Source organism: Hyperolius riggenbachi, chromosome 11 (assembly GCF_040937935.1).
Source record: "Hyperolius riggenbachi isolate aHypRig1 chromosome 11, aHypRig1.pri, whole genome shotgun sequence".
NCBI classification, from domain to species: Eukaryota; Metazoa; Chordata; class Amphibia; order Anura; family Hyperoliidae; genus Hyperolius; species Hyperolius riggenbachi.
Genome location: NC_090656.1, coordinates 190,863,093 through 190,876,461, shown reverse-complemented (window position 1 = coordinate 190,876,461; position 13,369 = coordinate 190,863,093). Strand labels below are relative to the sequence as shown.

Sequence of the window (13,369 nt, the reverse complement as noted above, 5' to 3'; positions counted from 1 at the left end):
TCCCTCGTCCCTGGAACCCTCTCCTACTATCCCTTCCCTCCTCTTTCTAACTCTTTCCTCCTCTACTTTCTACTACTTTCTACTATTTTCTATACAGCCACGGTTTATCTTTCAACTCGTTCTTACTTATGACAGCATTGCAGATGTTAAGACACTAGATTTTTACATTAACCATTTACCGCCATCCTAACGTATTAAAACGTCATGCTTACCGCTATTAACAGCAACATGACGTTTTAATACGTCGCGCATTCCCGCCGCTGCTACCGCCGTGTGTCCGCCGCTACCGCCGCCATTACCGTCGGGATCCCGTGCTGGGCGATTGGGGAAGAGGACTGAACAGTCCTCTACCCAATCGCAGTGCCTGGAGTGAATGGACGTGACCACGAACAGCGGCTACGTCCATTCACATAAACAGGAAATGTAACAGTTTAATAAAGTGTGTAAAAAAAAAAAAAAAAAAAAAGTGAACACGTCCTATGAGTGTTCACCAGCGCCATCTTGTGGCCAAAAAGTATATTACACCTACAAAATACATACATTTTCAAGTATATACACATCATTAATAAAATTACACTTCCAACCCTCCCCCCCAAAAAAAACACTTGTAAAAAAAAAAATCAGCTTAAAAAAAAAAAAAATAGTTGCCTTAGGGACTCAGCTTTTTTTATTCTATATTTTATGGGGGAAAATTAATTTTAATTTATTACATAGGGGCTTGTAATTATGGCCAGAACAAACAGAAAAATAACCACTTATATTTCAAAATAATATACTGTCGCCATACATTGTGGTAGGGACATAATCTAAACGGTTTAATTATCGGGACCACTGGGCAAATAAAACGTGTTTGTTTTATCCACAGGAGAATGTTTAATTTTAAAACTATAAAGGCTGAACACTGAGAAATAATGATTTTTTTTCTTTTTTTTTCTGTTTTTCTCATTAAAATGCATTTAGAATAAAAAAATTCTTAGCAAAATGTACTATCCACAGAAAGCCTAATTGGTGGCGAAAAAAACGAGGTATAGATCATTTTCTTGTGATAAGTAGTAATAAAGTTATTAGGGAATAAAAGGGAGGAGCGCTGACAACTGAAAATTGCTCTGGTCCGTTAGGATAAAAACCCTTGGGGGTGAACTGGTTAATATGTCTGTGAATTTGTTTGCATGCAAATGTATTTCTCTTTCTATTGCACACTTTGGCACCTTTGTTGCAACTAGAACCTAATGAGCTGATCCTAGCTTATGCTAGGCAATTAGCAAAACCTATCTCGCTGGAGTTTAGGTTTCATAGCTATAGGTACTGGACAGGTATTGTAGACTAGTCCTCTCCCGACCCCTTATGGGTTAGAGTTGGTAGATGGACTATCCTGTAAGACAGCGTTTAGGAACTTCTTGTCTGACTATTTTTTTTTTTTTAAACCAAAATAAACGTTTATTGGGAGGATTTAACGTCATATACAAGGCAAGAGTCGGGCATCCAGTTATAAACAAATAGGCATCATAGTAACAGTAGTACATAGGTATTCACGTATAGAAGTACAAGGGATCTAATTACAAGATCCAGATAAATACATAGGGCATAAATACTGTATCTGTTGTCTCAGCGTTCATAAGCATAGACATAGTTTTAAATTGTATTACAGGAAGCTTGCTTCGCAACACTAAATCACCGATTTTCCCATCTGTCCCATATTAAATGAAATTTCTTTTGTGCTCCCCTGTGTGCGTATACAAGCTTTTTGTAGGATAATGCAGTGCTGATACGTTTAATCCAATTGTCATATGAGGGTGGCGTGGGCGCAAGCCATCTACACGCCACCTCTTGTCTACCTGTAAATAGCACTTCTGTCAGAAATGATTTAAGAGCATTATCTAATGTTTCATCTTGTATGACTCCAAGGAGGCACAATAAAGGGTCGTAACTTATGGGGCAGCCCATCTTGTCGTGTAAAAATTTAACTACTTGGGACCAAAAAGCTGCCACAGCTGGACAACTCCAGATGAGGTGATAGAATGAAGGGGATGCTTCCTGACACTTAGGGCAGTTGTTGGAAGATTGTGGGTTGTATTTACAAAGCTGCCTAGGGGTTAAGTAGGCCTGATGCAAAATGTATATTTGCGTGATACGATCGCGTATACATGGGGACACTTTCTTGGGGGCGAATAGGGCGTCATCCCAGTCTTCATCTGCAATATCGAGTCCACATGAAACCCATCGGTTGCGTGATTCAGTGGTGAGTTCCTCGGCACCAAAATCTAAAAGTGTTTTGTATAGCTCACCTATCATGTGCCTAACTGGACCATTTTTGAGCATTTCAATAATGGGAGAGCCATATACTTGTATAGGTGTCTTAGGAAATTGCTTACAAAAAGCGTGTTTTAATTGCCAGTATCGAAACTCTTGGTTCATGGGGATGTGGTAGGTAGAGACTAAGAGGGCAAAAGAAGCAATCTGCCCATTTGATATGATGTTTTCAAGGAATATTATCCCTCTAGCTATCCAGAAAGAGGGGTCAGGGATGGTGCCAAATTCTGAAAGATTAGGGTTGTACCATAGGGGAGTGTGTTTTCCTGTACCTTTGGTGCTATACATTTTAGTGATGGCTTTCCATACTTGAGATGCCTGCATCAGAATTGTGTTGTGTTTTTTCTTTTGTGGTATATAACACCTCAGAGTGTCCATTGCAGGGCTTTCTAAAACAGGATCTAATAGATATCCAAGTGGTTCTATGTTTGTGGTTGGGGGGACAGTGAACCAAGCCGATATATGTTGCAGCTGCGATGCGAAGTAGTATTTCTGAAATACTGGAAACGCAATTCCGCCAAGGTTCATTGGGTTTTGGAGTAGCGTGTTTTTAAGTTTGGCCCTGCCCTTACCCCAGAGGAAACTCAAGAGTATTGATTTCAATTTTTTAAAGAAGGTATTTGGGATGTAAATTGGGGAGTGATGAAGTATATATAGTATTTTGGGGAGTAAAATCATTTTTATTAAACTATTCCTGCCCATCACTGCTAGGGGTAATTTTGCCCAAGTGTTGCATCTGGACTGTACAAGGGGTAGCAGGTTGTATACTTCCTGCTTCAAGTATTGTATTGGATCTATGTGGATTTGTATGCCAAGATATTTAAAGGTATTGACTATTTGAAGGGGCGGGGGGGTATTTGAGTCGGGAGGAGACCAGGGGTCTAATGGAAGTAGTACTGACTTAAAGATATTAACCCGCAGCCCAGAGTAATAGCTTGATTCCTCTATAATTTCAAGGGCACGAGACAGGGATGAGGCCCCATCAGCCAGATATAAGATGGTATCATCCGCATACATACTAATTTTATCTTCGGTAGATTTAGTCTTGAATCCTACTATATCAGGTAAAGCCCGAATGCGGCAGGCCAAAGGTTCCGCCACCAGAGCGTACAATAGTGGAGACAGGGGGCATCCCTGTCTCGTGCCCCTACCCAGAGGGAAAGACTTAGAGATCCACCCGTTGGTGCTAACTCTGGCCGAGGGATTTGAATACAGAATACGAACCCATCTCTGGAAATTTTCCCCAATACCAAACCTGGCAAGGACCGCCGACAGGAATGACCATTCAACCGTATCAAAGGCTTTGGCCATGTCTAATGAGGCAATGACTCGTGCCCCTTTATTTATATGGTTGGCTTGTATGTTTGTAAATAGTCGCCTGATATTAATTGCCGTGTTTTTCCCTGGCATGAAGCCAGTTTGGTCTTCATGTACAAGGGTTAGAATTACCTCGTTTAGTCTTATGGCGAGTACTTTTGCTAAAATCTTAACATCTGTAGGTAGAAGCGAGATCGGTCTGTAGGAGTCGCATTGAAGCGGGTCCTTACCAGGCTTAGGTAACACAACTATTAGGGCCTCATTCATAGATGTGGGGAGACTCTGCTTCTCAAAGGCCTCGGTAAAAACCTCCAGTATGGGCTGGGCCAAAATATCTGAGTATTTTTTTGTACAGGTCTAAGGGGATGCCATCGAGTCCTGGAGCCTTTTTTGAGGGGAAACTAGCGATGGCGGATTCAATTTCGTCTAAAGTGATGGGCAGGTCTAGTTGCGAGCGCTGTGCCTCTGAGAGTCTAGGGAGAGTAATTTCGGCCAAATAAATTTCAGAGTCCGACTGTGAAGCTATGGTTCGACTAGTGTATAAGTGTTGATAATAGTCTGCAAATGTGGAGTTTACTTCTTGGGGGGTGTTGACCAGTGTACCCTGGCAGGAAGCAATTTGAGGGATAACCGGTGGAGAGGAGTGGGTTTTGGCTATTTTAGCTAGTAATGTGCCTGCCTTTTCGCCTTGCTCGTATACCATTTGCTTATTGAAAAAGATTTTACTTAAGGCTAGTTCTTCCAATAATTCCTTATGGGCCCTCTGGGCGATTTGCCATGTCTGTTTATTTGAGGGGGAGTTATCTTTGTGATATAGGGTTTCTGCTTGAGTAACCTGTAGGGCCAGAGTTTTTAGTCTAGCTTTGGTGTCTCCTTTGCATCTAGCTACTGCCTGTATCAGAGCACCCCTCAAAAATGCCTTGAAGGTGTCCCATACCAGGGCTCGGTTTTCTTCATCTCTGTGGATAAAAAAGAATTCTATGATTTGTTTTGCAAGTGGATTATCATTTGGCAGAAGTTCAAGCCAAAAAGGATTAAATTTCCAGAATTTAAATGGGGGAGAGACACCCCATTGCAGTTTAAGGCATAAGGGGGAGTGATCCGACACCAGGCGTGGCAGAATGGAAATATCAATCACCAGGGGGAGAAGGTATCTGGTAAGTAGGAACATGTCTAAACGTGAAAAGGAGTTATAAGTACTGGATTCACAAGTGTACCCAGGGGTTTGTGGGTATTTAATCCGCCAGATGTCAGCTAGATCCATTTCTTTTAGAAAAAGAGAAAATTGAGTCTGTTTATTTACCTGTGGGGGAGATCTGTCAAGAGCTGCATTACAGATGTTGTTAAAGTCTCCCATCCATAGTGCAGAGACTCCTGAATATTTAAGCATAAATTTGAGACCTTCTTTCAATACCTGTGAGCTAAAAGGCGGAGGTATATATATTGCCAGCAGTAGAATAGGTTCGCTAGCTATGGTACAATGCATGAATATATAGAGATGAGCGTAATGACCTAATTACGATTTTGCGAAATTTCGCGTAATTAGTGTAATTACGATTATGGCCGTAAGTACATAATCGGAATGAAGAAGGATTTCGCGAAATTTCGCGTAAGCGTAATTTTCGCGTAATTTTCGCATTACAGTCGTATCATGCCGTAATTTCGCATTAAACGCTACCGTAATTTCGCGTTAAACCGTAACGCTCCGTATAATATAAAAAAGCCGCCGACTTTAAGGGTTAATAGCAAAGCCCCCTTAAATGCTAAGAGCCTCAAATTTGGAGAATATATTAAGGAGATCAGGAGGAATAAGAGGAAAAAATTTTTTTTCAAAAAGACCTTATAGTTTTTGAGAAAATCGATGTTAAAGTTTCAAAGGAAAAATGTAAACATTTAAAAACCCGCCGACTTTAACGGTTAATAGCAAAGCCTGCTTAAAGTTTAGGAACACCAAATTCCCAGGGTATATTAAGGGGATCAGTGGGAATAAGAGGAAAAATTTTTTTTTCAAAAAGACCTTATAGTTTTTGAGAAAATCGATTTTTAAGTTTCAAGGGCGAAAATGTCTTTTAAATGCGGAAAATGTCAGTTTTTTTTGCACAGGTAACAATAGTGTATTATTTTCATAGATTCCCCCAAGTGGGAAGAGTTTTACTTACTTCGTTCTGAGTGTGGGAAATATAAAAAAAAACGACGTGGGGTCCCCCCTCCCAGACCTCTTTAACCCCTTGTCCCCCATGCAGGCTGGGATAGCCAGAATGCGGAGCACCGGCCGCGTGGGGCTCCGCACCCTGACTATACCAGCCCGCATGGTCCATGGATTGGGGGGTCTCGGAAGGGGAGGGGCAGCCAAGCTTTCCCCTCCCCCTCCGAGCCCTTGTCCAATCCAAGGACAAGGGGCTCTTCTCCACCTCCGATGGGCGGTGGAGGTGGAGGCCGCGATTTCCTGGGTGGGGGGTTCATGGTGGAATCTGGGAGTCCCCTTTAAAAAGGGGTCCCCCAGATGCCCACCCCCCTCCCAGGAGAAATGAGTATAGAGGTACTTGTAGTACCCCTTACCCATTTCCTTTAAGAGTTAAAAGTAAATAAACACACAAACACATAGAAAAAGTATTTTAATTGAACAAAAAACATAACCACGAAAAAAGTCCTTTAATATTCTTAATTAACCATTAATACTTACCTGTCCCTTTAAATAAATGATCCCACGCAATATCCTCGGAAATGTTCTATCAGTTACAATGTAACAAAGTTATTACAATATAACAACTTTGTTACATTGTAACTACGCCGCACCCGACGTCACTCACCGCCGCCGCTGCGTCTGCGCTGCAGGACCCGACAGAGCTCTGAGCTATAGCTCAGAGCTCTCGAAAGCATCTTTGTATTTGGGCTCCAAGGAGCCCCATTGGTCCTTAGCAGACCAATGGGGTTCCTTCTGATTTGAAGGAACCCCATTGGTCTGCTAAGGACCAATGGGGCTCCTTGGAGCCCAAATACAAAGATGCTTCTCAGAGCTCTGAGCTATATAGCTCAGAGCTCTGTCGGGTCCGTGCAGGACGCTAAGTCCCCACCGGCTCCGCTGCCCTCCCCGCCTCTCCCACATGTCACCCACATGTCACCCACATGTGGGTGACATGTGGGTGACAGATGTGGGCGGGGTGGACAGCGGGAGCTGCGGGGACTTAGTATGCGGCGGCTGAGCGGCGAGTGGCGTCGGGTGCGGCGTAGTTACAATGTAACAAAGTTGTTACATAATAACTTTGTTACTTTGTAACTGATAGAACATTTCCGAGGATATTGCGTGGGATCATTTATTTAAAGGGACAGGTAAGTATTAATGGTTAATTAAGAATATTAAAGGACTTTTTTCGTGGTTATGTTTTTTGTTTAATTAAAATACTTTTTCTATGTGTTTGTGTGTTTATTTACTTTTAACTCTTAAAGAGACTCCGTAACAAAAATTGCATCCTGTTTTTTATCATCCTACATGTTCCAAAAGCTATTCTAATGTGTTCTGGCTCACTGCAGCACTTTCTACTATGACAGTCTCTGTAATAAATCAATGTATCTTTCCCCTGTCAGACTTGTCGGCCTGTGTCTGGAAGGCTGCCAAGTTCTTCAGTGTTGTGGTTCTGCTATGAACTCACCCTTTCTGGCCCCTCTATGCACACTGCCTGTGTGTTATTTAGATAAGAGAGAAGAGAGAAGCTGCTCTAATCAGCTGGATAAATCGTCCTCTGAGCTGGCTGGGCTTTCACATACTGAGGAATTACAGACAAGGGCAAAGCTGTTTGCAAGAAGAAAAGAGCAGCCTGAAACTTCAGTGCATGGGGGAAAGAAACACACAAATGATCTCTTGAGATTCAAAAGGAAGGCTGTATACAGCCTGCTTGTGTATGGATGTATTTTCTATGTGTGGACATACTGTACATCAACCTACTTCCTGTTTTGGTGGCCATTTTGTTTGTTTACAAACAAACTTTTTAAAACTGTTTTTAACCACTTTTAATGCGGCGAGGAGCGGCGAAATTGTGACAGAGGGTAATAGGAGATGTCCCCTAACGCACTGGTATGTTTACTTTTGAGCGATTTTAACAATACAGATTCTCTTTAAAGGAAATGGGTAAGGGGTACTACAAGTACCTCTATACTCATTTCTCCTGGGAGGGGGGTGGGCATCTGGGGGACCCCTTTTTAAAGGGGACTCCCAGATTCCACCATGAACCCCCCACCCAGGAAATCGCGGCCTCCACCTCCACCGCCCATCGGAGGTGGAGAAGAGCCCCTTGTCCTTGGATTGGACAAGGGCTCGGAGGGGGAGGGGAAAGCTTGGCTGCCCCTCCCCTTCCGAGACCCCCCAATCCATGGACCATGCGGGCTGGTATAGTCAGGGTGCGGAGCCCCACGCGGCCGGTGCTCCGCATTCTGGCTATCCCAGCCTGCATGGGGGACAAGGGGTTAAAGAGGTCTGGGAGGGGGGACCCCACGTCGTTTTTTTTTTATATTTCCCACACTCAGAACGAAGTAAGTAAAACTCTTCCCACTTGGGGGAATCTATGAAAATAATACACTATTGTTACCTGTGCAAAAAAAACTGACATTTTCCGCATTTAAAAGACATTTTTGCCCTTGAAACTTAAAAATCGATTTTCTCAAAAACTATAAGGTGTTTTTGAAAAAAAAATTTTTCCTCTTATTCCCACTGATCAACTTAATATACCCTAGGAATTTGGTGTTCCTAAACTTTAAGCAGGCTTTGCTATTAACCGTTAAAGTCGGCGGGTTTTTAAATGTATACATTTTTACTTTGAAACTTTAACATCGATTTTCTCAAAAACTATAAGGTCTTTTTGCAAAAAATTTTTTTCCTCTTATTCCTCCTGATCTCCTTAATATATTCTCCAAATTTGAGGCTCTTAGCATTTAAGGGGGCTTTGCTATTAACCCTTAAAGTCGGCGGCTTTTTTATATAATACGGAGCGTTACGGTTTAACGCGAAATTACGGTAGCGTTTAATGCGAAATTACGGCATGAACGAAACGCGAAATTTCGCGTTGAAAATTACGCTTACGGAATTTTCAATTACGATTTTAATGGCAATTTCGCTACGCTAATTTCGCATCGTAATCGCAAATTTCGCATGCGTAATTATAGTAATGCGAAATTACGAAAATTTCAGCTCAACTCTATATACCGGCCCATGGGATCTGTCACTACTTCCAGCGCCCTAAATAATAAATGTCTCCCAATAAGAATTGACACCCCTCGAGAATATTGTGAATATGAGGCATGAAAGGACCAACCAATCCAACCTCGGCGCAGAGCTAGTAATTTTGAGCCTGTAAGGTGGGTTTCTGTAAGGGTAATTATATCTGGTTTATACCCCTTTAAGTATTGTAATACAACATTTCTTTTGATTTTATCATTAAGGCCACGTACATTCCAATTGATTACGCTAAGTGACTGCATTTTCGTCTGTTAAGAGCTCTAGTAGTAACACATCCCATTGTGACCATGATAGCACATATAAATTACAGAGTTTCCAATACCCGAAAATCTTGCCCCGATTGATTACATTCCAACACAGTTTAGCCCAAAAGTTTCCCACCCTGCTCAACCATAAAACTAGGCTGAGCTTAAACCCTAAACCCAAACCAAACCAATATACAAATAGGTACAGGTGTAAAGGCACACCTACATACACCTGCTGGGGAACCGGTCGAGGTGCGTCAGTTACATCTCCTGTCTGCATTAGCAAGCCAATAAGGCAAGGTGTTGGAGAATGCAATGGCACAGCTCTACCGGTGCAGGACACGTGATGTAATTATTATCAATGTATATCCACATTTTAAACCTGGAAAACATTAATGCCAACGTGGGAACCAGACTGACACAAGTAGGGAGGAGGGGGAAGGGGTCCAGTGACGGCAAGAGGATTCAAGTCCTCTGCGGTGTAGACGATTGGATAGGGAACATAAAGGGGAGACAGAGGATAGGCAACATGGGGAAAAGAGTAGTGCATCATGTGTAGCAAGGCAACATTTGTAATTTCCCATCACATTGATAAAAATATTAAAGACATTGATATTAATATAGCTTAGTAACCAGGGTGGTGCACACAATGTACCGGTGGTCGAAGTCCTTTCCCTCCCCAGGACCCCCGTACCCCACCCACGACCAGAGCGTATATATGCGATCGGCCTATGATCAATAGTATGCAATATAACCGTTTCTGTGGATTCCCAATAAGTATTTTAGTGTTCTATATATGGAGTAGACATAATATAACAGGGATAAGTTGGATAGTATGCAAGTGACGCAGCTTGTATTTTTCCCCGTTTGTGCATCTCGGAAAAGTTCAGCTTCGACGTGATATGCTTGAGTGGTAGGATATGCGGATCCGTAGGAACCTCGCATTACTGCACAAAGTCTTAAGGGGTCGGATGGTCTGTCCACAGAGGCAGTGTGAAAACATAACGATCCAAAAAGTATAACTTATGAACAAGAACATGTATAAGTAGGAGAATAAACAATATCCTAGGGGCTCTGTGGGTGGGTGGTGAAAAAGAAGGGGACCTCCATGTAATCATTGAGGGCCTAAGATAGTGACAAGGCCTAACGGGCCTTTCGAATGCAGAGGCTCAATTGTAACTCACAGTTAGTGTTCAATCATAGAGGCTGCGTCAATCTTCTTCTCTGGAAGGAGAGCGGCGGACTTTAGATCGTGCTTCCAACCATTTGGTGACATCTTTGGGGTGCTCAAAGAAGTGCGTTTTCCCATCTGCTTCTATACGCAGCTTGGCAGGAAATAGCATGGCGTATGTAATGGAGGCATCTCTCAAGGAACGCTTCACTGAAGCAAACTGCGCACGTTGCTTCTGCACCTCGGTAGAATAATCCGGGTAGAAGGAGATTCTGGTATTTTGGTATGCAATATCACCTTTTGCTCTTGCTGCCTTTAGAATAGCATCCCGGTCCCGGTAATTCAGTACTTTGAATATGAAGGTACGCGGTGGTAGGCCGGGAGCCGGTACTCTTGGAGAAATTCGGTGTGCCCGCTCCACAACAAAGACCGCTGAGAAGCAGTCCCGCCCAAAGGTATCTATTAGGAGTTTTTCAGTGAAGTCCTCCGGAGCCGTCCCCTCCACCTTCTCCGGTAACCCAACTATGCGTATGTTTGAGCGGCGGTTACGATTTTCAAGGTCCTCCTGTCTATTGCACACCGTCTTGGCGTCTTGCTTCATGGTGCGGATAGTGGCGGGAATAGGCTTTACCTCGTCTTCCAGCTTCCCTATGCGGTCCTCGGTATCTGTCACACGGGAACGGAGGGTATGCATATCTTGTCGTAGGAGTGACACATCAGTCCTTACCTCTTCTAATTTAGTGTTTATATTAGAGAGGGTTGTTTGGCAGCTAGTGATGGCCTCCATTATTTGCCGGAGAGAGGGCGTGGGCGGCTCCTCGTCCGAGGAGTCCTCTTCCTCCTGGCCGTGCTTAAACTTTTGAAGCTTGGAAGCGGCCTCGGTGTTGCGTATCCGGGACATCTTGATGTCAGATTGTTCAGCACGTCGAGCAGAATACGAGTCTGATGTGTTTTTCCAGGTAAAAGGGATGTTCAGAGCAGTATTTCAGGCCTCGTTCAGACTATACGCGCTGCCGTCCGCATTTTGGCAGCGCGTATAGTGTGCGACACGCAAGAACGGTAGAAGGGCATAGACAGCCCTTCTACCGTTCCCATCATATGCGCTGCGTGGCAGCGCGATTGCGCTATCGCGTGCTGCACGCATTTTTGGGAATCGCAGCGCAGATCCCATTCATTGTAATGAATGGGATCTGCAGCGCAGCGCATAGGAGCGCAGATGGCGTGCGATCGGATGCGTTGCGTTCCAATCGCACAGCCATCTGCGCTAAATGATGTGAACGAGGCCTATTTCAAGGATTTTGGGTGTCCTGCACGGGAGCTCTCCGGGAAAGCGTCTTCACATCTCAGCTTCCGGTCACGCCCCCTCTTGTCTGACTATTTACTGCAATAGTTGCTCTACCCACAGATCAGTACGTTGAGATCACTAGTATTATACTGGTTTTTACTTGCTCAGGTTAAGATGAGTCGACTGTTAACTCTTTATGTTGTTTCTGTTCACTGATGTTAAAATTTGTTCTTGTTGAAAATTGAACTGTATTACTTACAAAACTTTTCAATAAAAAACAATTGAAACAAAAAAACGTGTCTAATTTTGGCAGTACTTAAATTGTAGAACGCTAAAAAGTTATTTAAACAGAAGTTGAAAAATTATCTCCTAGGAGAAAACTTAGGAGCAAATGTGAACTGAGTATGAGCCGATTATGTAATAAAAATATCACTGAGGGGTTTTAGTCAAAGAGCTTCATGTAAGTTATGTATCCATCATGTGATCAACAATATACACATCCACAAAAGCAAGTAAAAATATTGCAAAGTTTATCGAGAACAACGCTTGACTGAAGTTAGCAAAAACTGGGAAACAGAGGTTCCCTAAAACATTGTTTTATACAAAAACACAACAGACCAAAAATTGTTGGTTGAAACAAATCGGACAGTATTGTGACAATGCTTGTTAGTAAAATGTAACAGTCAAAAGCACTGTCTGTTGTTCTAGAAGAAAATACTAAAATTATAATTGGTGGATGGTGTGTTATCTTTAGAGTTTTGAGTTATAAATGAAAATATGATGAATGTTTTGTATTGGTGAGTTTGTTCTTTGTTATGTTCCCTGGTCTTTTTATTAAAATTAGTAACCCTTCTTTGTGTCCCTTTGGTTAATTAACAGATGTATTTTTGGTCTCTTTACATTTTCAGGATTCATCCCAGCCTTATTTTACATTAATATTTCCAAAGGGCTACCTATCTAATACTAGGGACACATCTGGCTACCTATACTGGGTGGAGGACTACCTAATGCTTTGGACATATCTGGCTACCTATACTGGGTTGAAGAGGCTGGGGTCCAACCTTATATTGGGTTCACATCTGGCTTCCTATACTTGGGAGGGGGGCTTCCTAAAACTTGGGATACACCTGACTACCTATACTGGATTTAGTGTTGGGCGAACAGTGTTCGCCACTGTTCGGGTTCTGCAGAACATCACCCTGTTCGGGTGATGTTCGCGTTCGGCCGAACACCTGATGGTGTTCGGCCTTTTAAGTTCGGGTTCGCCCCGAACTTCTAATGGCCGCCGAACAGGGCCGAACAGGGCCCCTGTTCGGCCGAACAGGGCCCTGTTCGGCCGAATACGGCCCCCCTATGGGGTCGCAGGCATAAGGGGGGAGCATGCCCCGATCGCGGGGGGGGTCGGAAATTCCCCCCACCCCCTCCGCTAGCGCTCCCCCCTCTGCCCGCTTCCCCATAACAAAGTTTCAAGAAGTACCTGCTGTGTCCGGTGGTAGTGTGGGTGGCTGGCAGTGGGCGGCACTATGCAGTGACTGAATGAGGAGGAGGAGTCCGGAGAGTGACGCGTTGAGGGAGGCCGGGCAGCGGGCGGTTCAGCAGGTACTTCTTGAAACTTTGTTATGGGGAAGCGGGCAGAGGGGGGAGCGCTAGCGGAGGGGGTGGGGGGAATTTCCGACCCACCCCGCGATCGGGGCATGCTCCCCCCTTATGCCTGCGACCCCATAGGGCCCCCAAAAGCTGGATGTTCGGAAAGTTCGGGGTTCGGCCCGAACATGCCGAACATCTCGGCCATGTTCGGCGAACTTTCCCGA

The 13,369-nt window shown here is 43.7% G+C and overlaps 1 protein-coding gene across 3 annotated transcripts in view; it reads right to left on the bottom strand.

The window, feature by feature from the left end:
- LOC137538867 (transmembrane protein 272-like) overlaps window positions 1-13,369 on the bottom strand; it is a 168,285-nt gene that overhangs the window by 151,901 nt on the left and 3,015 nt on the right. The window contains exon 1 of one of the 3 annotated variants that reach the window (XM_068261253.1): window positions 4,931-4,948. The exons of the other annotated variants lie outside the window; for them this stretch is intronic. The gene's annotated coding sequence lies outside the window, so the exon portion shown is untranslated. Of the gene's footprint in view, window positions 1-4,930; window positions 4,949-13,369 lie in introns of those variants that run through there. 3 annotated transcript variants of the gene reach the window in all.